At 41.0% G+C, this 26,374-nt stretch overlaps 1 protein-coding gene across 3 annotated transcripts in view; it reads right to left on the bottom strand.

Moving 5' to 3' along the window:
• The window catches only part of LOC136775486 (mannosyl-oligosaccharide 1,2-alpha-mannosidase IA-like), an 80,106-nt gene extending 55,571 nt beyond the window's left edge, over positions 1–24,535 (bottom strand). The window contains exons 1-2 of one of the 3 annotated variants that reach the window (XM_066730302.1): positions 23,343–24,534; positions 21,782–22,366 (exon numbers count right to left, since the gene is read on the bottom strand). The gene's annotated coding sequence lies outside the window, so the exon portion shown is untranslated. Of the gene's footprint in view, positions 1–21,781 lie in introns of all 3 variants that reach the window. The other 2 variants (XM_066730303.1, XM_066730301.1) reach the window with 2 other exon arrangements.
• Between the last annotated feature and the right edge of the window lie 1,839 nt (positions 24,536–26,374).

Genomic DNA, 26,374 nt, shown 5'->3' with positions numbered 1-26,374 from the left:
GAATGAAAAGTCAGCGGGAGCCGGGAGACCGGCAGAGAGTCCTGTGCAGCGAGACAGGAGAAACTTTGCAGGCGCGGTCAAACTATTTTCCTTAATTAAACAAATTTCCTCAATCCAAGGCAATTGAAAGTTCTCGTCTAACATCCGACTAGGCTTCGTTAGTAAATATCTCTTTAGGGAAAATGAGATTTGTGTAACGGACCGAGACTCGGTATGCGCAGGCAGGCCCGCTCCGCACGGCTCTTTTAATCAGTGATACTTTTATCTCTATAGTATATTTCTATACATCAGTTTCGAAATCATATTACTCGCCCGAGTGGAATTTCCTGGCAGCGTAATATTTTATCTCGCTATACTATACATATATGTGTGTGTATATGTCGAGTAACGTTTCTCACTGCAGGAATGAATATATTAAATTATTAGTTGAATATCTCGCGTATGAGATTGAAGGCGTTGAAGGCGTTGAACGGAAGATTGTTTGGTAAGTAAGGGCTCTCTGCGCCGAAAGGATCATGCCAAGGAGGTTGGTTACGTGCCCTGTGGTAAAGCGGATTCGATCCGCATGCAAGTGTGTGTGTGTGTGTGTACGGGCCGACGAGGAGATGGAGATTCACCGAAGATTACAAAAATTCCTCGGCTAAACTGTCGGAAGCGAGCAGGAGCCAGCGAATATATATACCGGATTGGAAGACGATTCGACCAGTTGTGCAACGCTCTACACTATGTCATGCATCCAAGTGCTGATGTAAGGTGTGGGAGGAAAGATGCCCACGAGCTAAACTCACTCATTCGACGTGCTATCATCGTCACTCTCTCTCTCTCTCTCTCTCTCTCTCTCTCTCTCTCTTGTAGCCCTATATATCCATATAACCATATCGACCATAGAGCAACAACCCCGAAAATACTACATATACGTACTCTATATGCTCTATGACGATCCAACTGCCGCCTTGCAGCCACCTCTTCCATTAATTCTTATTTTTCTCAATGAAATTAAGAAGAATCCATCAATTATATAGACATATAACTATATGAATATATAGAGGCCGAGAGTCGATCATTATTCGCCCGAACTTCCATCTCATATTCGGAGAGGAAAAGATTTCATATATAAATAATAAAACACGAGTGGTTCTCGCTAGCTCGCACGCTCTCGCGACTACCACCACAACGCGATAAAAATCTCATATCATCCATGACCCGGATATGACAAAAAATGATGGAGCAAGTGGCTTTTTTTTGTCAGAATTTCACGATTAACTGCGTTTGTTTTGATCATTCGACGATGCGCAAAAATTTCGACGTAGATCGGCGCGCTCGCGATTTTGTTTTTGCTTTTTTTTCTCGATAAATTGCTCATTCGATTTGCTAACGTATAGGTATCTACTTCCGATAAAGCTCTGGGACCAGGAGCGTCGCGACCGCATCTAGCTGGTAGTACAACCGTAGAAAATCAAAGAAAAAACACAGGCCCATGCATTATACTGCATGCAAGAGACTTTAATTGATCGCCGCCGCGGGCGTTATTCTTACTTAAATATTTCTATTTATTCAACTTTTTTAAAGCCCTCTGTAACAAGGATATTTTTAATGAGAATAATACAGCCAGGCTGTGTATTATACGATCTCGCGTTCCATTACATCGGGGAATTAAATAATATTTCATTTGACAAGATTCGATAAGTTCAAGAAGCCGACTGATTTGTGGTAGAAATAATTTTTATAAAGATGAAAGACAATATCAACGTTACATTTATAATAGGTTATTTACGTTTTGCAAATATTACGCGAGAAACGCAATAATATCTTAACGCTCTTCCCGGAATTGCATCTCATACGAGAGCTTTGAATGGTATAACGTTCAAACATTAAATCGTGTATCTCCCTAGCAAACACAATTTCAAAATTCTACCATTCTCGATTTAATAGTTTTAGAATTACCTATTGCTAATTTAAAATTAAAATTTTCATATTCGTTAGGAACTCATTGAGCTTTATTATCCAGCTCTCTACGCTCGATTCTAAATGCTACGTGTGATATATATATATATACACATACATATATGACCAGTAGAATGATAGATGAATCGTACGACAGTAGAAAAAACATAACACTTGGTATGTGCATTGTGTACGCTTGGTTAAATATATATAATCACTTTGAAACGATTTGACGTGCGACATATAGTTGAAGGGTAAAAATCTCCTATTGCTCGTCTCGTCTTGAAAAAGCTAATAAGAATATACTGCACGTGTAATGATAATAAGGCACCAACTGTTTATTGTCAATTAAGGACTTTCTTCAGGGTGATTCGAGTTGGAGTGGCAGAACGTTCTGGTGGAACGCACTGCTGGTTCTAGCAACTAATAAATGTTTTATGGTGCGGGTACACCCGGGACAGGACATCCTACGCTGCCGCTCTGCTGCGACTTGCGGCTCGCTGGCTGGATTTTGTCGGCCTCTGCCAAACTCTGCTGCTCTTCTGTGCTCCTGTGCATGCCTGTTGCCCACCGCAAAAGCGGATTGTCCGATCAAATTAGCTCCCCTGCTCCTCTGGATCCTCCACTAGCTTACACTATCGCGTGTGCGTTTAACCCACGCCATGCAGTATAGCCCAATCCTATGCTTCGCTACTGCACTTTCAATTATAAATACTATATGCAAGTCGAAAATACATATAGAGCGATAATCCAGAGAAATATATATCCATTTAGTTGTGAGAACGCATGAGAGATTACTCGAAGGTTACTGTGTGTGTGTGTGTGTGTGTGTACGCGATGACCTCGCTGCGGATGGTTTAAATGCATGGAAAGAAAGATATGCTTTTGCTTTCCAAATGGAAAATAATATCGAACCAGGGATGATTTATGCTTTCTACTAAAAAAATAATGTAGGAAATTAAAGTGGCAATGTGTTGCAATGTTTGCACGTGTCATCGAGAAATTCGAGTGGGGGATGCATGAAGAGAGGAGGGAACAAGGGACACTGATACAATGTTACGTCGTTACACTTGTCATGGAGTCCACGGGGACATATAATCACGCGATAGGATGTATGCATCCCCTGTCAAGCTGTGACACGTGGATTAAATTAATTCAACGGTGGTACCCCCTGTGCGCGCCAGTGGTATTTATGCCGGTAAGCACGTCGCTCACATGCACCAAAGATTTTCTCGCCTGAGAGTTCCACTCGAAGCTACTCAAACGACAATGTTTATCCCTTTATCATTCGTTCGCGTCGCAACTTTTGTTCGAGGGAATGGATAGTGGCAATAAGTCTTCACTGCGATGACCAACAAAATTATAAGCTCGGCTAAAAATTGGCAGTGAAAAAATTTGCTCGCCCCATATGCCAATACTACATTCTTTTGGCTCTAGCTGCTATAGTTCTCTCTCTCTCTCTCTCTCTCTCTCTCTCTCTCTCTCTCTCTCTCTCTCTCTCTCTCTCTCTCTCTCTCTCTCTCAGTTTAATCCATATCTTCCTGATTATGGGTAAACGCGTTGATCGTTTGTTTTTTATCGAATCAATCTCCAATACTCTCTTCGATGCGCTTTAACCGTATAGTATAGTCCTGGCGGTAATTTTTAAAGGGGAATTCATTAATTAATAGGGAAATAATTTGGAGCGATCTGGCAGAGCTGTGAAACAGGTAGATTAGAAAAGTGCAAAACGAACTCTGCCGTGTGAAAATATAAAGTCGCTACGTCGCGCCGCGGAAAATATTCACTGGATCTCTATATTGCGGAATAAATATAAGTTTGGGCCAGATGGAAAAGTCGGTAATATATAGGTGCATGGATGGGTATCGGACAATTTTTTCTCCATACATCCGCGGAGATGATGAAAAGTCACATTAGGAGAGCTGAACCGACGCGTTACGGCCGGGTTGCAGGTTATGGGGATAAAAAGATTGGCGCGTGAAAGGGCTGGTGAGCCGAGGAGGAGGGAGGGTCGAGCCAATAGCCATTGCGCAAAAGTAACCGAATTGATAAGTGCTGGGTTGTGAGGCGCGAAAATGGATAGGGAGAGATGGTCTAGCTCTTTTTAGGAAATCTTGTGTGCGTCCAGCGCGCAGCGGAGCGGCATTGCTCCCATGCTGCAGGTACGTCGGAGTGTATAGCCGTCCGTCTTTCGGTTCCCGCGCGCGAGCGCCGCAAATTATTGTGGGAGCAGGATATCAATCATCAAAATTTGACACTTATATGCACCGAAATCTCGATATAGCAGCCGCAACTCTCCGTCCGAGAATGATCGATTGCTCGGCTCGCCGTGATTGATCCAAGGCTACCGTACTGCGCAATGTCTATACGGCCCCTATAGCCGATATGCTTCTCTCTTAGGGCCGCAGGCCATTCGACCGACCGAATGCCAGCCTCCCCACCTTGCCCTAGCTGTGTGTGTCCCTATATATCCTCTATCGCGCACCACAACCCTGCATGCGCTTATTCCTGCGTCTCTATAGGGCACACACACTTACGCACACTTATCGCCTAGGGCGCTCGCTCGCGCCGAGAGCCGGGTCTCGCGCTTCCGTACATATATATATATATATATATATATATATATGTATGTTTGTATACCCATACAAGAGCCCTACGTCCCCTTGAAGGATAGAGATCCACCTGATACGTACAGAATGACGAATCAATTTCTCAGCCAATCTCAATCACCGAGTAAGTCGACTTGTATCAAAAACTAGCTATAGCTCCTTAAAAAGCTTAATGTCGTAAAAGTGATATATATCAGCTATCGCAGAAATCAGTTTCAGTATCGATAAATCCTATCGAGTCTGATTGTTTGCGATAAAAAAATCAAAGTCTCATAAATTCTCAGGGCTGATGGGCATTAAAAGATCTTTCGTTCAAAGCAAAAAGAATTTCTAAAGTGCACGCAGGTGAACCATATAATAAAGCATCTTATTTATTATTATATAATGCATATATGATATGGACGTTTGTATACTACAGTAAAGTGTAACACGATATGGAGCTAGCCTGTATGACACCAAGAATGGATGTTTTAACATATAATTATTCCGACGTATCCTTGCATTATCTTTTGAAAATGTGCTAATAATCTTCACGCGACAGAGATACGCGGCGCATAAATAACTGTTTTCTCTCTATTATTGAAATGCCATCGTACGAACGCGACCTTTATTTCCTCCTCTAAAGTTTTTTTCCTCTTGAATTTTATTCATTGCTCAAAGTTCGTACACGGATCACTCTCGAGTATTAAAATTGTTCCACAAGAATTATGTGGATATAGCTTGAGAATTATTACCTCTTACCCGAAGCGATTTGAGCAATTGCTCGAATTCTTATTACAGGAACTGTTCTAGAAATGAAATAAATTCTGCGCGCATCGGTGTGCATGTTTCCCCTGAAGGTAATATCTGTTCTCTTACCCCTGAGGGAGTGTCGCAAAATGTGAGAATTCTCGCTAAATTTTCTCAAAAGTTTACTTATCCGAATTGCTGCCAATCAAGCTTCCTGCTTACCAGCTCGTTTACCGTGATTCGCTGATGAAAAATACAATAACTATGACTTTCAACGGAAGAGTTCTCTCCGTCTGTAGTTATATATATATATATATATATATATGTAATTCTTGTGTATGTAATATCGTTACGGAGGTGGAACGATTCTTGATGAGAGAGAGAGAGAGAGAGAGAGAGAGAGAGAGGAGACAGCTTGTACAAACGAGTAATTGGATTTTCGTTGGGATGAGCTCTGTCTGACCTCGTGGTACTGTGGTACTCTCATAAATAGGGAGAGAGCGAGACCCTACGGACCAAAGAAGATTTGGCTGGGCAAGAGCGCAGGCAACGAATGTGCGGACCTTTTCGAAATGGCCCTGGCCCTTATTGGCGAGAGACTTGGATATTTCCATTTGCCTTTTACTCCGGCAAATAAAGCAGAGTCCTCTTGGAGCTGTTCAAACGAGATCTCCAATACTCCGTGGAAATTGGGTAGACATTGGAAATGAATCGAAAGAGCAAATAAAGCGGTGGCGGTGGCGGTGGCGGTGGCGGCAACGAAAAAGGGCCGGAGGTAGAGGGACCTTTGTGTGTACCAGAAAGCGGCGCAGGCTAGCTAGGGTCTTTGCATGGGGTAGGGAAAGGGATCAGGATTTTCGAAGCAACACCGGTTCGAGCATACTTGCAGCACTACATACAGGTTGGCTCAAATGCGATTTTATGGTACTCGCAGGGATACTTGCGCGCTGCTTCGATAATCCCCTCGAAGCATTCACTCGATCCAGCTGATCGAGCTACTACTCGACGCAATCTATTTGCCTGCTGCTCTTTCGCCCGTGGATGCAGCAGAGCCTTTACGGGCTAGCGCCGGCAGTTGCATGCCACTGATACATACCACCAACGCGCGCACCACACACACACACACAGACACACATATATATATATACCTATACGTTAAATGATATTTCCCATCCATTGAGTAATCCACCCCTTCTTACTACCTTTACGAGACCACCCCGTAGAGAGAGAGAGAGAGAGAGAGAGAGAATGGGCTGATAGCACCGAGTCCTTAGACGTGACACACCACTCGACTCCCCTCCCACCGAGCGAGCTGCGAGATGTCCCTGGCCACTAGAATTATCGCCCATATTCAAATCACCGGATTGAACGAGCGTGACACAGAGTAATTTATCGATTCATCCTTCGAGAATATAAACTTGGAAGCAGTGTTAGAGAGGAACCACTTGGGATCTCCAACTTTGTTGGCTCGAGGAGCCATATATATAGAGAGAACCCATTATATCCCACATTATGACAGAGAGCTATTGAAATTAGAATGTCCTTTACTTTAAGGTAATCCCTTTTATAGATGTAATCGTCTTGCGCGCATATTGAGAACAATTTAAGAGAGATGGATTTTTCTAAAAAGTTGGTTATGCTTCGATAGGCGCATATGTATTAGCTTTTATCTTTATTGTGAGATTTTCTTCAGAGTGCAAAGTTTAATTTTGCTCGCGTGTAAATTATGAAGCGATGCCTTCATCATTTTGAAAAGCAAGCTTAACATTTTCCGTAAGAACTGCTTGGTACGCGAGTGAGTTGAAGCTAAATGCAAAAGACGTCGGAGACTTTCGAGCTCGGCAGAGTAAGGATTAATCATGTAGCTTTAAAGGTTTAGCTTCGTACAGCACAGGCTGTGGCCCCCTCGCGTATATGACTGCGAGCGTGACGCACGGCGTGGCGTGGCAGCCAGGTGAGAGAGAGACTTGCTGCTTGCCGCAACATTTCCGAGTTACCGTATAGTCGCCTGCAGGCTGCAGCCCCAGCAGCCGCGCGCTACTATCTTGACAAATACGCATTAACGCCTTCGGTTTAGCCTCCTAATTATTTAAACACTAGGAAGGACGAGCACAAGTATTTCCCTGTCGGCTTTAATCTCTTTAACGGCATGTCAAAAATTCATTCCGCGCGAACCAATTCCTTTTCAAGATATAACGTTTCGTAAAACGTGCGAGATTATTGTTCCTTCCATCTGAACGCGAGTGATATTTCTACAATTTTCAACTTTCAAGCTCCAACCAAGACAAATTTTCTGCCACACACACACACACACACACTAATGATTATTTAATAAAGTGTAACCAATTAATGCGAAATGCAATGCTTATCCTGCAATGAAAATACTCGCTAATTGGAAGCGTAAAATTAACGAGATTCGCTTGCGTGATTACCCATGAGATTTATAAAACTTATTAAGCTCTATCCACGTTAAAGTTGATTCTTTAAATACTATATTATAGCAACAATTGTCTTTCCATAACGAAACGCTTTCAAAAGTTTTATCCAAATTTCAGTATTCTATTTTGTTATCTTTTTTTCCAATCGGATCGGTTTGGGTATTAGCAAAAATTGCGATTTATCCGCTACGGCTTATCGGCGGGTTCAATAGAAGCGGCCCATGAAATTAGAATTGAGTTTCAGCCGCGCGGCGCGCGCGGATCTAAAATCTCCATGTGTGCTACGTTAATCTAGCAATTTCGCGAGTAAATGTGTGTGGCCTCTGTGGCCAGTAAAACTACTCTGTAGTACGCTATATGGCACACAGCCCTGGCTTAATTATTTATCATTCACATTTTTCACTCTCCATGCACAATCATATTCTAGTGTGTGTGTGATTGAACTGTAACTAGCGTTTATTACATTGACTAACATTTTTCTCCATTATGTAGATTAATTCTCTTATTCCAGTACCATTTGTGCGGAACGCGTATATACCTCTACCGAATGGAAGTAATTAACGCGTTGTGTGCCAAGGCCCCCCACAAATTAGACTCGTGTTCTCATGTCAGAAGCCTTTTTCGCGCCCGATACTTCTATCCGACTTACAAAGAAAAACGCGTCGAAACAGCGAAAAAAAAAAACGAAATGAAAAGAAATGAAAGGAATATACGTCTTTGTCGATATACAAGCAGTACTCGATCCTCTTATAACACAATAATACATCCATTATTATATTTGTTTCTCTTAATAAAGGGACAAGTACGCCAATTAGTACGATTTATATCTCGCCTTGAAATCCATCAGACGTACCTGTATAGTATATTTACGTACATACAAGAAAGAACAAATGTTTCGTTTATATCGGCGCTATACCTACGGTGCATTTGGCACGAAACTATGCGGATAATTGAAAGGGTTCTATTCGACTATAGAATTAGTTTGATATAAATACCTTTAAAAGGCATTAGCCTCTCGACGCTTTTGGAACACAAGCCCACGCGTTTAACAATGTTTCTCGGTTTACCAATGCTACTTAGTTTAATGCGTTTTAATAGTAATTTAAACGAGGGAATGACGCATTAATTAATGAGTGCACGTTAGATGGGAGTAAAAGCGGCTTCGCCGATGTCCGTGTATGATAATTACTAGAGCAGTAACATGATTGCGTAACGTCATTACCCATACTATGTTTAATGCTGAATGGAGCCTCTTTTGCGCAGTGAGAAAAATGAATGGTGAGACGAAAGAAAAATAGAATTATTATTGCAACATCCCCCGAATTTACCTACTGTGGTAGAGAGCGCGGCGATATCATTCTGAAAATCAGCCCTATCGATTTGGACGATTCAGTAAAGAAGCCTGCAATGGTGCGCAATGTGCACTTGGCAAATATATTCATCTCGGCCAAAAGTCATGCATTTCGCTTGAAAACGTATGATCAATTTGGAGCAATTGAGAATGGAATAATAGAAATTGTAATAAGAAATGGACAAGTTGAGAAAGTGGAAGGTGGTTGTGCATGCAGGGGAAGAGGATATCTTATATCATGAATAATGGAGTATCATCGATTAGTTAATTGCATGCGATGAGGGCGGTTAGACGTGTACGCGGTGCAGGCTGCATATGAGACGAAGGATGTATCCTGGGGTGCAGACGGGGGCTAGCGGGGGTTGGAGGAGGCTAGCGACCGGGGCTGAAGGCACATTCGCATGGTCGAAATGCCAAGAATGCCATGGATCGTCGAAATAGGAGAGAGTCGACCTCAGCGAGGCAGCCACCAACCAGCTCGGTAGAGTTAGACGTACGTCGAAGGTTCCCGACCGTTTAGCGCCTTTTACCCAAATTTCCCAAATTCCATCTAAGCTCACGTATCTTATATTTTCTATATATATACCAGCAGAAATAACGTACGATTGCCGCTGCCGCTCTTAAAACTGCACGATCACTCAACTTTGTGCTCCATCGCTTCTTAACTGCAGTAATTGATAGTATTAGGATACATGTGTGTGTGTGTGTAGAGGATTCTCTGCGATCCATCTGCGCAGCTCGCGGTGGCTTTGGATCGCCGCCACCGCATTGATCGACAAGTATCAAAATGGGAAACTTATATATGTGCTTTACCAAGTGCGATAGTGGCTTGAATTAGTAGTTCCAACGTATAAGCGCACATTTAAGGTTTAATTTGTCCGTGACAAATGTCGGGTGCATGGCAGATAAGCAAGGGGTGGAATAGCCAAAGAGGGTCCACGCGGTTAATGGATGCAAAAGCGAAGAAACGAAAGAAGCGCTATGAATATACATGGTACGATGGGCCAAGGGCTCGGAAATTTCAGCAAGCTCTATTCGTATAGGTATGGCTATACGTGCGTCTATAGGTGTGCCTTGATTCGTACAAAGCCTAGTAAGGCGATTACCATCTTATCGGTCGACTCTTCTGTCCTATTCAACAACCTTTCTAAAAGAACCTCCTGCCCATAAAAACCGTAGCTTTAAATATACGTGCTTTTAAAGCAGTTGTGTAAGGATCAATTTTCCTCTCGCAGCTCCTTCGAAAGTTATTACAATCTTTGCAAATAAGCAAAAGACTTTGAAATTCAGGCCGAACAAATAAATGGAACAAGAGTGCCTCTTATACATACATACAAACCTCACGTTTAAACTGCATTTTTCACATAACTTTCATGCTTCTTTAGAACATTTTTCGTTAAACGTGTAGTTTCGAAAAAAATGCAAGTCAACTTTTCTCCGGAGAATGAAATTACATATATAAAAAAGGTGGCACGATTTTTTTTCATCCAAAATATATGTATTTGTGTAACGAGACGCTTGCTCCGCCGCTACTCCATATACGATACCGCGTGGCTTGCACTGTACAACGTGCGGAGTATAGCTGGCTCGAAGTATAGCTCCCTAACTTACTCATCTGGCCGCTCGGAGCGCCACCGTCGCCGTCTCCGGGCCTCGGACGGGTATATATGGCCGGGATTACGCGGAGAACTCCTGCGTGGTCGGGATAGGACTTGTATCCGGAGAGCTCCTGGATATGGGACGGACTCTTCTGCTCGGCTCGGGCTCGGCCTTATATATCCGTCCGAGGCCCGGAGACGGCGACGGTGGTGCTCCGAGCGGCCAGTCTGGAAAGTTGGGGAGGTATACTCCGAGCCCGCTATACTCCGCACGCTGTACAGTGCAGGCCGCGGTATCGGCACTTGCACTGTAGACTCCCCCCACTACTACGCGGTATCGTAGTTATCGTACATGGAGTAGCGGCGGAGTAAACGTCTCGTTACAATATTTCTTAGTATAATAAATTGTTTTATATCCGAACTTTAAGCTTGTCAATATTGTTTTGATCCCTCTCAGTCAAAAAGAATCGGACTGTTCGTAGCGACTAAACCTCGCTAGAAAAACACGTCGCAATTGTTTTTCGTGAAATATGATTTAAATAAGTTTGGTTGTGTTGCATGTATATATGTATAGGACAGTGAATCAAAGTCTTCGAGTTTCATTGAAATTATTAAAGTGGTTAGAAAAAAGCATTGACTTTTTACAATAATTTCTTATTGCTCTTCTCTCTCTCGACTCTAATGTCATCTCAACGAATGAATAAACGGTTGTTGACTATCACCAAGTGCTACTCGTAGGAAATAATTATCGAACAATGATTCATTAGTTAGAGCATATTTGGTAGATATAATTTATATACATATACTGTTAGGAGAGAGATTAAATAAAACAAAATTAAATTCAATTTTTAGCTACAGTTAGAAAATTAGATAATTAAAATAACTACCGCCGCGTAATATCAAATATAGAGTTATTTTATTTGATGTGGATTATTATATATTATTTTAATATCTCACTATGTTAGCTTTTCTTTTTTAATAATAAAAAAAAGGGGGGGATACCGAAAGATTTCGTGAGATTATTCAATATGAATTCTATGACTAGAATATATGAGTCAGCAAGAATGAAATTGCTTTGAAACGATACAAGGAGTACCTATATATTTTTACATAATCTTTGTATTACGTACAACTGTCTGTTTCTCATAAAACTCTGAGGTATTCCAGAAAGAAACTGTTTACATTAAAGTTAGCCAATAAAAAGTTTACACGTTCAAATCTTGTTTCGCAGCGATGCAGAAATGTTTTAGGCTTTACGATCAATTATCTTTGTTCTTATTCCAACTGAGATTGTTTCATTATAGACGCGTCGTACATGCCGTATTCTTTTTTCTACCTTATTCCTCAAAGGAAGTAGAGTAGAGTAGTCGACACTATACCTTATATAGGCACGCATCTATATACAACTATCGAGTGACCGTAAACATTTTAATATTATAATCTACATACTGTAAATGTAGAAATTCGTTGTAAATTGTTCTTTGTAGTTTATACAAGTAGGTATATCTAAACGTATAAAAGCTTCGAGTTGCCGTTACGGAGTCTTTGCAATGTGCGGCGGCTGCATCATAGGTATATCTACATATACATATATACCTATAAACGCAATAGGGCTTGTCAACACTTGGCGTTTTCTTGCTTACCGATACGTAGCAGCTGTATAATGTAATTTTGTAGGAAGAGTGGAGAGAGAGAGAGAGAGAGGCAGTAAGAAGCCTCCCCCCCCCCCTTCCCGGCCGCAGCGCAATCTAACCTTGCCATCGTTGACCCGATGTTTGACCCATTCGCGCGACCTGTGACAACCTACCTGGCTAGTACCTGTGTGTGCGCCACTTTGGGAGCTATAGCTGCTCGATCTCGAGTCGACCGTGGGCCACTTGCATGCGCGCTTAGTGTAGACACCGCCGATCGGTAGAACGCTTTGAGTCGCGTACATGGCTACGGCCTCTCCTCTTATCTAGGTAATCGTGAAACGTGTACAATAATCGGATAAGAGAAATATCATATATTTTTTTGTGAGGGTCTGCGCGGATAATCAGTGACCTGCACCGATCACCGACTATCTCCACCTTATTCGTCCGCTTTTATACTAGTAAACGACCAAATCATCCCCATTCGAGTGAATTCATTCTTTCTTTTCATCCCCTCCAATTTTATGAAAACCTACGAACATATTTTCATCCATACCTTTGGATGCACGACTAGCACATCGCGGCTTGGAGCCACCCATCCATTATCACCATGAAAAGTTTCATTCGCAATTCTAAATAAAATAACGCATCGCGCGTGCTATCCGATCTAATGGGAATCCTGATATATTTCGTTTGATTATAATGTGCTTCGCATTCATGCAGCAACCGCGTATGAAATGTACCAGAAAAATCGGAGGATATTTATAATGTACTTTGACAATGTTCCACATCTCCTAACGAGCTCGATAATTTCGATCTTTAATCGCAGATATGGTGTTGATCATATTATAAAAGATTGAAAGCAATTCAACCTATTTTATATTTTGTGCCTTTTGTCATGTTTATCAAGGCTAGGTGATTTTAGCGCATAGTGATAATAAATAGTGGGCATTATCTTGCTTCGCAATACGTATATCAATGTATCGGGAAAGAAAAGATAGAAAGAGCAGATAACAATGGTATAGAGGAAAGATGAAAAATATTAGCGCGCGACACATGCACTTATGCTGTAGTTATCCACGAGCGTAATTGATTATCATTCTATTGATAAGTTTTATCTATATATTTTAACATGGAAACTTTGAAAGTCGAAGAGTGAACGTGGTGGTTTTCTTGGAATAATAAAGTCGTCTTATCTTTAAAGTTTCTTTCGTGCGACTGATTTACACAAGGCCCAGTAAATCGATCCACCATCCATATTCTCCGTGCTTTTCTTCAGTCATATTTATTCCGCAAAATATCTGCGAGTAAATTGATTTCATTGCGAAGCGAGAACAAACGAACGAACGAACGATTAAGAAAAATTTGATCAAGAATCATCGATTAATGGGATGATAGGCTCGGAAGTATGACATTCCAATGATAGATATATAGGGATATATTTACGTTAGAGGAGAGTTCTGGATGCATGACTGAAATTTATAGAGTTGACGAGCGCGCGCGGCCCCCGATTGATATGATACTGCACCAGCTCATGGGCTTTAATCTTTTTTCTAATAAAGAATGGAAATTTGGTCGCGATATAGGAATATATATATAGTTATCAGGGCGAAGGTCTATTCCCGAGCTTGACCATGCGTAAGACGGAGTGCTTGTCATCGCGTGGTTAAATGGCGTTAAATTGCCTCTCGAGAGGAGAACTCCAGAATCCAGAAACGATAGCGCGCAGCGATCGATTGACCCGTATGCTCAGCTGCCAATAAGCCGATAAATCATCTTGACGAATCGAACGTAAAGTTTTAAACAAAATTCTCGATACAAGCAGCGTTGAAGCTTGCCCAAGTGCGACACATAATGTATATGTGTGAGGTATAATCCACACTAGTTTTTCTCCTCCCAATAACCATTTTTCGAAAAGCTTTTAAAGATTGGATTTTTCAAAATTACATACACACACACACACACACACACACACACACATATATATATATATATATGATAATAAAATCTAAACTGATTTATTAGCTCTTTCAAGTGATTGCATTAGGTAGACAACTTTCGTTGCAGCATTCGACAATGATCCAACTTGCCTTTTGACAGAAACGCAAAAGAAAACTTATTCCACCATGAAGAATAAATTCATCCCTATATTAATTTAGTCGAAATATATAAGAATCTATTATAAAATGCACGCGGTAATCTCGCAAATAATGGAAACACTTTGCATATTTTAAACGGTCACCATTGACAGAGGAAGTGAAACAAGTTTTTCCAAGCTTTAAAACTCTTTTAAAGCCAGCGGATCTGTATATATCCAAAAGTTCGATTAATCATTGTGATAAGTTATATTTAAATATTTCAAACTAGCTGATAAGTTTGACTGAAATTCGCAGTGGAGAAATAATGAATACATTAGCATAAATAACGCATTAGTATTATTAAGTAATAGCGAAACTGTCCAATTTAGAATAATAATAAGGCTTTTATGGGTAGATATATAAGCGATTAGTGCGCGGAAGCTGGGTATTTTTTATGAGAGCTAATCTTGTAGTATAACGGAGGATGAAAAATTACGGGGAGAAAATGGACCTAACATTTCGATGGTGTTAGGGTGTTAAATGGTATAAAGAATGAGGTAAAATCCATTCTATCGCTGCAACGGTTGAAAAGTGCAACTTGATTTTTCGGCATGTAAAAAGTTATAATATTGGTCGAGTCGTCGTCGTGTGCCAAACTGTTTCTTAAACAAACGGTGCGTATATATCGATCGTTCTAGATGCTTATAGACTGCAGCAGCAACAGCAGCAGATAACTTGATAGATCGTTACAAAGCGCGCGCGAATCGCTAAAAATTATTTGATTCGTCCACTCTAAACGTGCGATTAAAAACTGTTCAACGATTTTTCAATCGTTTGCAGAAAATTCAATTTAAAGGGTTTTACTTTCTTCAAGCTGCTTAACATTGGTGTTTCTTGGATCTTCCTCTTCTTTTTCTGGATCATTGGTGTTAAGAGAAGAAAAGAAAATACATTGTGCTCGAAAGTTGCTAATCAATGGTGAGAACGGATCAGCTGAATTTGGCTTTTCTATCGAACAACTACTAGTGGTAAGAAACGTAAAAACGTTGCAGGTTGCAGCTTCTTCGCAGCAGTTGGAAGAAAGTTGCAATGGGGGAGTTCCTTCGGCTGAACTTTCATTACATTCGACCAGTCAGCCAGCCCCAGCCTCAAGTTCACCAAGGTATGATTGGAAAAGTTTTCAAGCGGCTGTGTATTTGCCGATGTCGATTTTCAACGATATCGCTAGTGCATACGTTTAAGCCAGTTTCTAAAAGCCAAAAGCAACAAAGACAAATAAAGATAAATGATAGATAAAACTACGGGAATTTCTTTCAATTTGGATTGCGATACTTTGTACTAAATATGTCATGAAATAAGCGATATGATTTGTAATTTTTATTCAGATATTCGAGCCTAAAGAGAGGAAAAAATGATAGAAGAAAACTAGTTATTGCACAGTGATGATAGACAAAAGCAATCATTTATTTAAACGTGAAGAGTCGCTGCAATTGAAAATTAAAGCTCCTCTCTCTCTCTTATTCTTCTAGTCTCTATTCTGACTTTAAGACACGTACGCTATGCGAAATAAAAACAGACAGAGTTTAGGTTGGATAAAGTAAACTTTCCAAAACTAACATAGTTTTTAATTGTATTTTATATTTGACTTTTGGTAATTCGCTATTATATTTGCCGCCAAACTCATATTATACCGACACTATCAAGATTCTCTAAATTTACCTGTGGCATGATTGGAAAAGTTCTCACGCGTTCCACCAGCTTCCTTCCACATTTATATGAAGCGACGTGTAACTAATTTCACGGCGTACCTTGCTCAAAGAAGAGGACGAAGAAACAAGAGATATCGCACAGATATTTATATATATTAAAATTGAACGAATAAAAGAAAACAATGAAAGAGTTTTGTTAGTAGCGAGCGTCAAACATTTTTCCCACTGTAAAACGATATCTGTCTGCTGGTTCTCGAGAGGCAAGGGAAACGCGACAATAGCTATTAGCCAGATACCTTATCAAATATGAAACAGTCAGCGACCAGATACTATTTAGTTTTCCGAGATAATTTTATAACTTTGAATGGTATAAAGAGTTACATAATGTAGTTATAACATTATATCTATATAATTGTATTACAAGTACCTAAGAAAAAACAATATAAGAAGCAAAAGTTCAACTAGGGTGTATCAAGCAGATTCGCAATGTACAAAAAGCTATATATATATATATATATATATATATATATATATATATATAAGCGCGATTGCTGCCAAATTTCCAAAAGCTCAAGCTGTCTCCAACTAAGATTTCTTACCATTAAAGTAAAAAAATAGCTCGCAAATATGTTTGAGTTGGTCTAACTCACAATAAAATAGAATTTATATTTATTGAAAAGAAAGGGAGAAAGAAAGAAAAGTCAAATAGGTCTACATTGCCGTTGGAATGAGAGGGAGAGAGACGATAGGCGTGAAATCTCATCGGAGGAGCCCCCCTAGCGCATAAATCTGTCGTCTTACTTTGATCGGGCCGTTTTTATAACTTAAATCGGAGGCCGGGATCATTTATTTGAAACATCAGTTGTTTGTAAGTGTACAGAGAAATATTTTCTACTAAAAAGTTGAACGTGGAGGAGCCACCTTCTCATCAAAAGCAAGAAAGAATTCAAAAAATCAATTTGCTGGATTTTTCTTTTTTTTCAAAAATAAATAATTAATGGCAGATGAGTCGTTGTCGCGATGACAGTGAGAACAATAACTTGGCAGTTGTTGAAGCTTTACAAGCATTAGATAAATTAGCATATATCGAGACATGTATGCAAAGTGATCGCGACTCGAGAGGCGAGGTGTAGCACTCTCGCGGCAGCACTCGGCAGCCCTCGGAAACACTCGGGAGCAGAAGCAGCAGCATTATACTTTCGAAAGCTTGGAAAGTTTTTCTTCGGGAAAGTATACATATAGGATCGTTTAGCGTGAGTTTTTTCTTCGCCCGGTGAATCCAAGTTTGTTAGATGCTTATAATTTAGGTAGCAACAGCAGCAGCAATACCCTCTCGTTAAGGTTACACACACTTTTCCGAGAGGCGTGTGTACATACATATACCATTTAGCCATTTTAGCGTTTAAGGGCGTTCGCGCGGCTCTTGGCTCCTCGATAGCACAGCTATCGGGCTTGAGACCTCTGCATAATGCATTTAGCTAGATATTATAAAAGGGACGCTCTAGCGTACATACATGTGCGCAAGGTCGCACCGAACGAACGGATGAATTGGATGGTTTGGCTGGTAGCCCATATATACAGATAATGCACGTCTCCTCGTAGAGCGAGAAGCATATAAATAAGTTGCGTACATACGAGAGAGACGTTAGTACATACATGTACCACGCTGGGCAATTTAAATTTTCGGCTCCACATGGGGCAACTTTTTCAATGTATACGCAGTTTGAAGAAGAAGAAAAAAAAGGCCCTTGCGTTGCATAATATAGAGATCGAGCCGCCCGTCCTCCTGCTCCCCCTCCCACTTTGGTTAGCGCAAAGCGGATAGTATGCCGAGACTATATCTTGTACGTGGATTTGTACGTGCACCGAATATACTTGAAAGCTGAAACTCCGCGAGAGTCACGCATTTAGCGGCGGCGGGAGAGATTTTTTAGTAGCGTTCGCGCGCGCAGCTCGCTTTAACTCCTTCCCTCGGAATTTACGATGGTTGATTTTATTTTTACAGTGAGCGCAGGATCTTGGAAAAGGGCTAGCCCTCCAGCTACCTCTGTCCACGCGGGACAGACATCTGCATTTTCAAATACCTCGTTCTCTCTCTCTCCCTCTAATTCTATTGTATATATATATATATATTGTATATTTGGGATTCTCCCCTTGCGCGTCCAAAGTGCATAACAATATCCGCGACTATATCCGCGCGACTTTCCACGAAACTTTCATGGAAATGTAGCCACAAATGTGCGGGGTGTTGCGCTACGTACGTGTATATAACATACGCACACACACACACATATATATATATATATATATATACGCTCTGTTGTGATGAAGCAGCCAGAATATTTGGCGGATAATGCTATCGTGACTTATTGCAGGCTAGCCGCATCACACCCAAAAAGTTTTACGTGTAATGTTTCCTATTACACATCATGAACGCTGGATATTTACCGAGAGGAAATCTTTTACAGGTATTTACACCTTGTGCATGCTTAAGTGATGCAAAGTATAAAATAGTCCTATAGTGAATATTATCAAATAGAATACATTGCCTCGATAAGCCAGAAAGCAGTTTCTCTCTTTAACTTTTAGCTATATTAATTTGCAACATTAATTTACAATAATTTGCTTCTCCGAATTTGCAGATAATCATTAGCCTTGGCACGCCCCAATTAAAAAAATTTCATGCTTTTTATTTGTAGCTTTTCTAGTTTTTCATATACGGTTGTATAATTGCTACTAAATACTTGATTACGACGCACGCACATTTATAAATATAGAATAAGTTTCTAATACTTTTCAAAGCGTATGTGAGATGGCACGCACTGTTTATATATCTATATCTACATATATATCAATATCGAGTACAACTAATGCATACTTTTCACACGTACATTCCTTTTTCCTAATTAAAATCTAGGATAGCTCATGCTCATCGCTGAAACGTCACATCTGCACGCTTAATCCTTGTTGTTTATGGGTTCGCTATGGAATTCTTTATGTTTCTAAAGTAACCGCTTTACGACTCATTTAACTGCATTGTTGGATAATTTTATTCATAAGCGTGTCAATTGCGCATATTTTTGCGTGTAAAGTAACACACTAATTACTAATAACACATTTGTGTGTAAAATTATGCATTTTACTACGTTTTTATAGCACACTGAGTGGCTGCAGTACGTGTGTTTATAGTTTATCCGAATATCAGTAATTTTAAACTTATATATATATTACGGAAATTCAATCTGTTATCTGTTTTTGTAATGTTACAAATAGTCAAAGTAATAGGCGAGGGTAGCTAAATTTGGATCACTTACGCGCTATTTATGGAATTAAGGATATTTTAACCAAAAGAACAAAGTGTGAATGTGATGAAAACATTCTACCAAAAAATAAACAATTTATTTATCGGTGGTAACAAAAACATGGGATATACAAAATGTTTATGTAGACAATTAGGGGATTCGATCTCGGTTCGCGATCCAATTAAAGAAACCGATCTCCTTGTTTGAATCGATAGTATCTTAGATTGGACGATCTACAATAATTATAAGAAGAAATTCAATCTGTATGCAATAATATAGTTTTTTTTTTTAGAAGGTCATGCGCGCGTTCGGCTGAGAGTCATAATCCATGCTACATTTGAGCGTCGGATAATCTTTCGCTTCGTTTCTTCATGTGTCAGCAAGCTCGATAATAGTTTCGCGTTAAGTAGTAAAATAATAAGCTATGTCCTATATGTATACTGGTGCACGAACAAGGCACCGAATACGCGTATATACGTTTCTCGACACACTAGAATTTTAGGTTCGTTTTAAACAAGCTCGGAATGTCTGTAATATGAGTAATATTATTTTTAAATATAGCTTAACCAAATTCAAATCACACAAATCTTGATTTTATTTCATTATTCTTCTCTTACTCTTTCTAATTCTGATGATTTTTATAAAGAGAGAAGCTGTGTAAGTGCTGTAACTATGGCAGCTTTTTCAGCTATTATTTGTTTATTTCGACGAGAATCCGACAAAACAGGACTTTGAACTGTTTAAAAAAATTTTTAAATAAGAAAATAAACACTTTTAAAATTTTTGCTAATAAATGTATCTCGCGGCTAATATTTCTAATTTTAACGGATCTGCTCTCTCTCTCTCCCTCTCTCTCTCTCTGAAGTTGCAGAAATATAAATGTTGTTAATTTTTTCAAAACGATATAATAGGGCTTCTTAAGTACTCTTCATGTAAAATTTGTTCTGTTTATTCGCGTAGTAACTAAACAGCGCTCGACGAAAAAATGATTAACAGTTGAATAGTATATCTTTACAGGGGACGAAGCTGGCTTTTCAACTGTTTGAAACTAGAAATGTCTGATTCGCTTGGTGCAGTCGAACACAATGACATTGAGGCAAGAATAGTGTACACGTATGCTCTCTCTCTTTCTCTGCTAGTGCTATCTATTTTCACCTTTCTACATTTTGGTTGGAGGTTTTTCCTATACTTATACAAAGTAACACACATAATGCGTTTGACTGTACGCGAAGGGCGAGTACCGGTGAAGGTATATCGGTGTCATCGGTGGACCAATTAAAACAATGATCCAAAAATCAGGCTACTCCATTACCTATATGTATATAGTCATGCAGTGATGCATTCGTTAAAAATTTCTACGAAGATAGAATTAAAAGATATATTATTTTCGGCACTAGTGTTATTATTGGTACTTTAAGAAAATTCCACAAGAATGATCTGAACTGAACACGGGGGCTTAGGAGATGAACCTCTCTGATTTTACATATATTAATTAAATAATTATATACCTAATGCTTCTTCTCTTTTTTTTTCTACTTTTGCAAGGAAAATGATTGCACACGGTATGAATATATATATAGGGACTCGTAGGCAGCTAAAAACGTGTATTTTTTTGCCATAATTGCACATATGAGAAACGGGGATGGTATGTTTATATGTGTAAGTCTTTCCTTCCTGCAGCACGTATACGCTTTCATTGGGAATCTATATGAACAAGATTCTCAACGAATGTCTACCTCGTTACGGTTGCGCTATAAATAGATGGTGACGGCCTTGGGCAACCTTCTTCAGGTTCATCGACCCCAGTTGGTGCCCCCACATGTGCGACCAACCACTAAAAATATTTTCTTCTAAAAGATGCAAACAGTTGCCGCCTTACGAATTCACGCTGCTACACCACCATATATGTATATTCTGCCGAACATATTACTTGGCTGAACCTTTAACCTTTTCATCTGAGTTTTATTGGAAGGAAGGAAAGGATGATAATCTAATTATTCCGTGTTTTATGTATCTCCTATCTCTCTCTCTCTCTCTCGATGCTCTAGCTTCCTTGCTTTTATCAATGAAATGATCAGGGAAACAACCGCCGCTCTGCGACGTTTCACTTATCGACAAGTGCTTTATCCCATAGATGAAATAATTGTTCCACAAAGTAAATGACGATATAGTGAGAAAAATGTCACTGCTCAAAAAGATAATTAAAATCACTATAGACATCGCAAGGTCGATGGTCAATTTGGATTCGAGCCAAGATCGATGTTATTCGATGACGAATAAAGTGGCAAAAGTATAGGATTACGGAGAGAAACGCGCGCAACGTGAACTCGTTAGTGTTGCCTTGAAAACCAGACACGTGTAAAATATCCTGAAACGTTGCAATTAGACTTACCTATGTGTTGATGCACGAATGAAAAACGAGCCGAACGACGGACAGCTCGAAATTGATTTGTAAAACGCGCAATATCACAGATTTTATCACAGCACGTTGAGCTCTTTTTCAAAGTAGTATTGTTTACTCTGTTTTTGGAAAGACGAATAGGGAAGAACAATATATATTGCACGCTTGTACGAGAGGAAATAAGTAATCGGTGTTTTCTCCGTTCTTTCGGGCTCGTGCGTAAAGAGGACGAGACGAGAGAGGGGGAGCTCGATGAAATTCTCAGCCGTATGTATGTAACTGTTAAATTGCACACTGAACGTTCACTGAGAAATATATCTAGCGATAACGCACAAACACTCGTTGTATGATATCACGCTTGAGATTATACGTCTATATGCGTATATTTCACTGTACTGGCCGTTGTACGTGGTATGTACCTTTGGCTGTGGAAAACTGAAGGTTTAAATGCCGAACGATTGACCAAGTCTATTCCACTGCTTATTCCCTGGTGTCCAGAGGAGAGTGTTCCCTCAGCCTTCCGACATTCCACGTTGACAAAAAATTTTAGTCTTGTTATTCCGTCCACTACACTTCCTGTTTAGAGTAATTTAGAGATTTATTAAAACTGCAGCTCCTCTCACTTATCTCCATTGGCAATCGAGCTTCGTCAGCCGTTCGCTCGCATACGATACGCATCCCAAAACTCGTCGATATGTTAAAATTGCATTATTCCATTTGGATCGCACGCTTATTAAGATACAATGCTAAAAGCTGCGCTTTCTTTTAGAAAGAAACGAACATTCGTTTATTCGTCCTTTTCAAATATTCTTATAGAAATAACTATCTCTGTGCACGCGTAAGATATATAATATTTCTGGCAGCAATTGATACGACAAATTATTCTGGAGGATGTATTCAAATATGAGAATTGAAACTTTTTAAATTGTCAAAAGTTTTTTCTTCTCTATTTCATTATAGGAAATGAATCGTCAGTCTTCTAGGTGTATCGAATGCTTCATTCGACGATATTTTGAAAGTGATATGAAATTGCAGATTCGCGTAGCGTCATTTTTACTGGGTAGTGCGGATCATATTAGCGAACGGATCACGTTTCGCTGAACGAGAGAGAGAGAGAGAGAGAGAGATGTTTCGTTTTTGGAAATGTAGAGCGATAGAAGGTGTATGTGTGTGGCGAGATATCCGTGAATGTCCGACGGGCAAGAAGAGCGGAAGCGTCCGATTTGGATGGCGTAGGTCGTGGCAGAGGCAGCACTCGGCAACAGCTATATTCGCTGGACGTGTCACCGTGTGGCCTGCGGCGGTTGTGCTTTGCACCAGTAGAAGGGCGATGGGCCGATGGAGCAACACTGGTATGGATGGAGGAAAGGCTGGGGCGCCGCGCCGCGCCGCCACCGGCGCGGATATTTTTCGAATATCCTTTTCTAACGGCAGCTTCCGCACGGGAACCAGTGTACCACCCACCACGCACCACGTGCTCCCTCTCTCTCCCTGTTCCACTTTTAAGCGAAATCGCTCCTCATGTTGCGCTAATTTTTACAAACTTTCGTACAACATCGATCGAATCGTCATCGTCGTCGAACGAGGGAATTTCAACGGGAGTGGCTATGGCTGCGGCTCTGGCTGCGGCTGCGGCTGGTTGGAACGCGCCGCGTGAAAGAGCGCGCTGCGACGGCTACTCCTCTAATTGTCCGCGCGCGAGTGCATTCACTGTTCTACGTGGGACCGTTGCGAGTACCAGCTTCGTGTGCCAACTCGAAGCATATAGGTACTACTTTCTTCCCATCGACCTTTAAACCATGCACGATACAATCCACTAGCACGCGCGCCTCTCCTCTTTTCTCTCCCCTCTTCGAGTGAGGAAAAATCTGCTCTGGCAAGTCCCACCGTTGGATCGTCGATCCTCCGCTCTATTCTCGCTCCACTTTCACTCCGGATATGCCACGCTGCAATGAGATTCCCACAATCTTTCTTGCCAGTGGAACGATGCTGGACTTTTCTTATATATATATTCACTCTCGGAGCAAAGGTTTCGTAAAGCGTTTCGCACAAAGCTAAGACACGTACGTTGGTTGCACCGACTCGTAGCTGATGAAGAGTTTGGCAAAAAGCTGCACACGTGCCACAGAGTTGAATGGCAGCGAACCAGGCGAGGAAGAAAAATAATGAGAATAAAGTACGAGGGGAAGAATGTTTAATGTGTAATTTGTGGTAGCAAAGTGTGAGAAGAACTAGGAGGAGGAGGAGAAGGAGGAGGAGGAGGAGGAGAAAAGTGAGCGCAGAACGGGGTTTCGCACGCGCTCGCGTCCGGTGGAGCTGGAGCACTGGCTTCGCTGCCGACAGTCTCTGGCTGAATGACCGAACTCTGTCGGTCGGTCGAGTACTGACTCCGTGGCCTGTGGGTGGGTGGACTCTGCCTTTCCTCCGTGCCTCGGTGGACTCGACGAGTGACTGGTCTGCGCAGCGCCGCGCCACGCCGCTCCTCGACGAGGAGCTGTTGGGGACGACCGACGCGAGGGAGGGGGGGAGCGACGAGGGCGCTGAGCTGGCTGCGCTGGCTGGTAGTGTAGTAACGGGTACGGAACGAACGAGTCGACCGACCCAACTCTAGTAGTATGTACATATAGTATATATACATACCACGGTGCCTTGGCTTCCGAAACGAGCCGAGCATCAACGAACTCGACCGAGGGAATGGCTGGCTGACACACCACACCACCACGTCCATCCACGATGCCATGCCGATGCCACCGCAGCGCAGCACGGCACAGGCAGGCCACGGGGGCCACGGACAGACAGCCACGCGCGTCACTTTCCGTCCGCCGCCGCCGTCGCGTCGCACGCACCGTGGAGCTTCCTTTTCCATCAGCCGTACCAGTTCTCTTTATTCGCTTCGCACGACTGACTGCACTACAATTTCTTACACCAATATTTATAAATACATACATGTACCTTCCAGCTAGAACCTACGCCAAAGTATTTTGCGGCCATAATATAACCCACGACATCGCGTCCAACCTCCAAAGCTGCAACATGCCGATCGACGACCCTTTCCAATCGATCCAACCAATTATACCCTGCAAATCCCATGTTTTTATGCTAATCCCCTAAAACTTTGCTACATGTCCCTGGAAATAACACTCGTAATTGTTATTACGACTATTACTTGCCAAATTGGCGACTACCGTGCTACGTAGGAAATTACTGATATGTGAAAATCTCCTACTTGGCACATTCGTTTTATACAAAATTGTCGACGCGCGATCCCGCAGGTGTAATGAAATTTCGCAATAATTCCTTTAAACTCAATCGTACCCATATATGTATATATACTACATACGTAGGCTAAAAGCGAAATTTAAATCCCAGGCGAACGTAACGTGTATGATTTAGTGCGCTGCTGGTAGGAAAATTTGCGATTACGCGCGTGGCTCAGCAGTTACGGTAATCTTGCCTCGATAGGATCGCGCTGTGATAGGTACTTGTTTAATGGCATAGCTGAACATTAAAAATAATTGAGACCTTGAATCATGCCATGTACATATACATTTATACGTAGGATAATCAGAATTTCGAATTGTGAATTTACCTAGCGAAATTCGTCAGGGAAAAAACATGGAGTTGAATGGCCAAAAGACTCGGTAGCTATATTACTTTAATTTTCTTAGATTATAATTAAAGATTAGTAGGTTTTATGGGTGCTTCTATATCATATAAAAGTTTGATAAACTTGTGGTATATATATATAAAATATACCTATACACAGGTACATGGATGAGGTGACGGTGGTAGTCGGAAAGGCAACCATGCAGGCACACAGGTTGCTGTGGGAAAAAGAAACTCATTCTTGATCAGGTTGGCGAAGCATCAAAGGGAAGGACGCACCAAGGTCTTCCAGTTTTGTCAGCTGGTGGATAGTCTGCATTCTGCGCGAGTTCGGCACACACGCACACGTATCCTCATAATCAGGATGCCGGCGTAGTCTTCGCAAAGCACACGCTTTGGGCTATTTAAAATATAATTTCATGTATCCGAAAGTGGGAAGCTCGAACCAAACATTCTACAGTTACGCAATCGCCTTATTATATATACATATGGTTAAATGAGTTTTTTATTCAAATGTACGCTAGACATATACGAAGACTTTTTCAATTAGGTCTATACAGGTGTATCATTATAGACATATACTTGGAATCGCGTTTAACGATCGATCTACACAAACGATATATATATTCGTTGACAAATGTTGATATGGCGCCATTGAGAAATTCGTCAGAGGAACGTGTACGGGGGGCTTAGGTTTAGTGTAATGTTTCCTTTTAAAGAAATAAGATAGACGAGTCCATATAGAGATAGACTTGTACAGGTATAGAGGAATGGCGAAAAGTTTGACGCGACGTGCAAATCGAACCGCGAGAGGCGCGGGCTAGAAGCCTATAGAAGCCTGAATCTAGTTAACTCTTCGCCGGGCCTGCCAAACTTGCTTCTAATAACCTCAGGCACGCGAGCGCGAACCTTTCTAATAACTATCGCGATTACATCTTAATCAAGCATCATTAGTCTATCTAACATTTTTCGCACCTT

Source organism: Prorops nasuta, unplaced genomic scaffold (assembly GCF_024137725.1).
Source record: "Prorops nasuta isolate Cenicafe-Biocafe unplaced genomic scaffold, Cenicafe_Pnas_1.2 PNAS00008, whole genome shotgun sequence".
In the NCBI taxonomy this organism is placed as follows: Eukaryota; Metazoa; Arthropoda; class Insecta; order Hymenoptera; family Bethylidae; genus Prorops; species Prorops nasuta.
The sequence above is the reverse complement of the archived record's forward strand: the minus strand, read 5'-3'. Positions and strand labels throughout refer to the sequence as shown.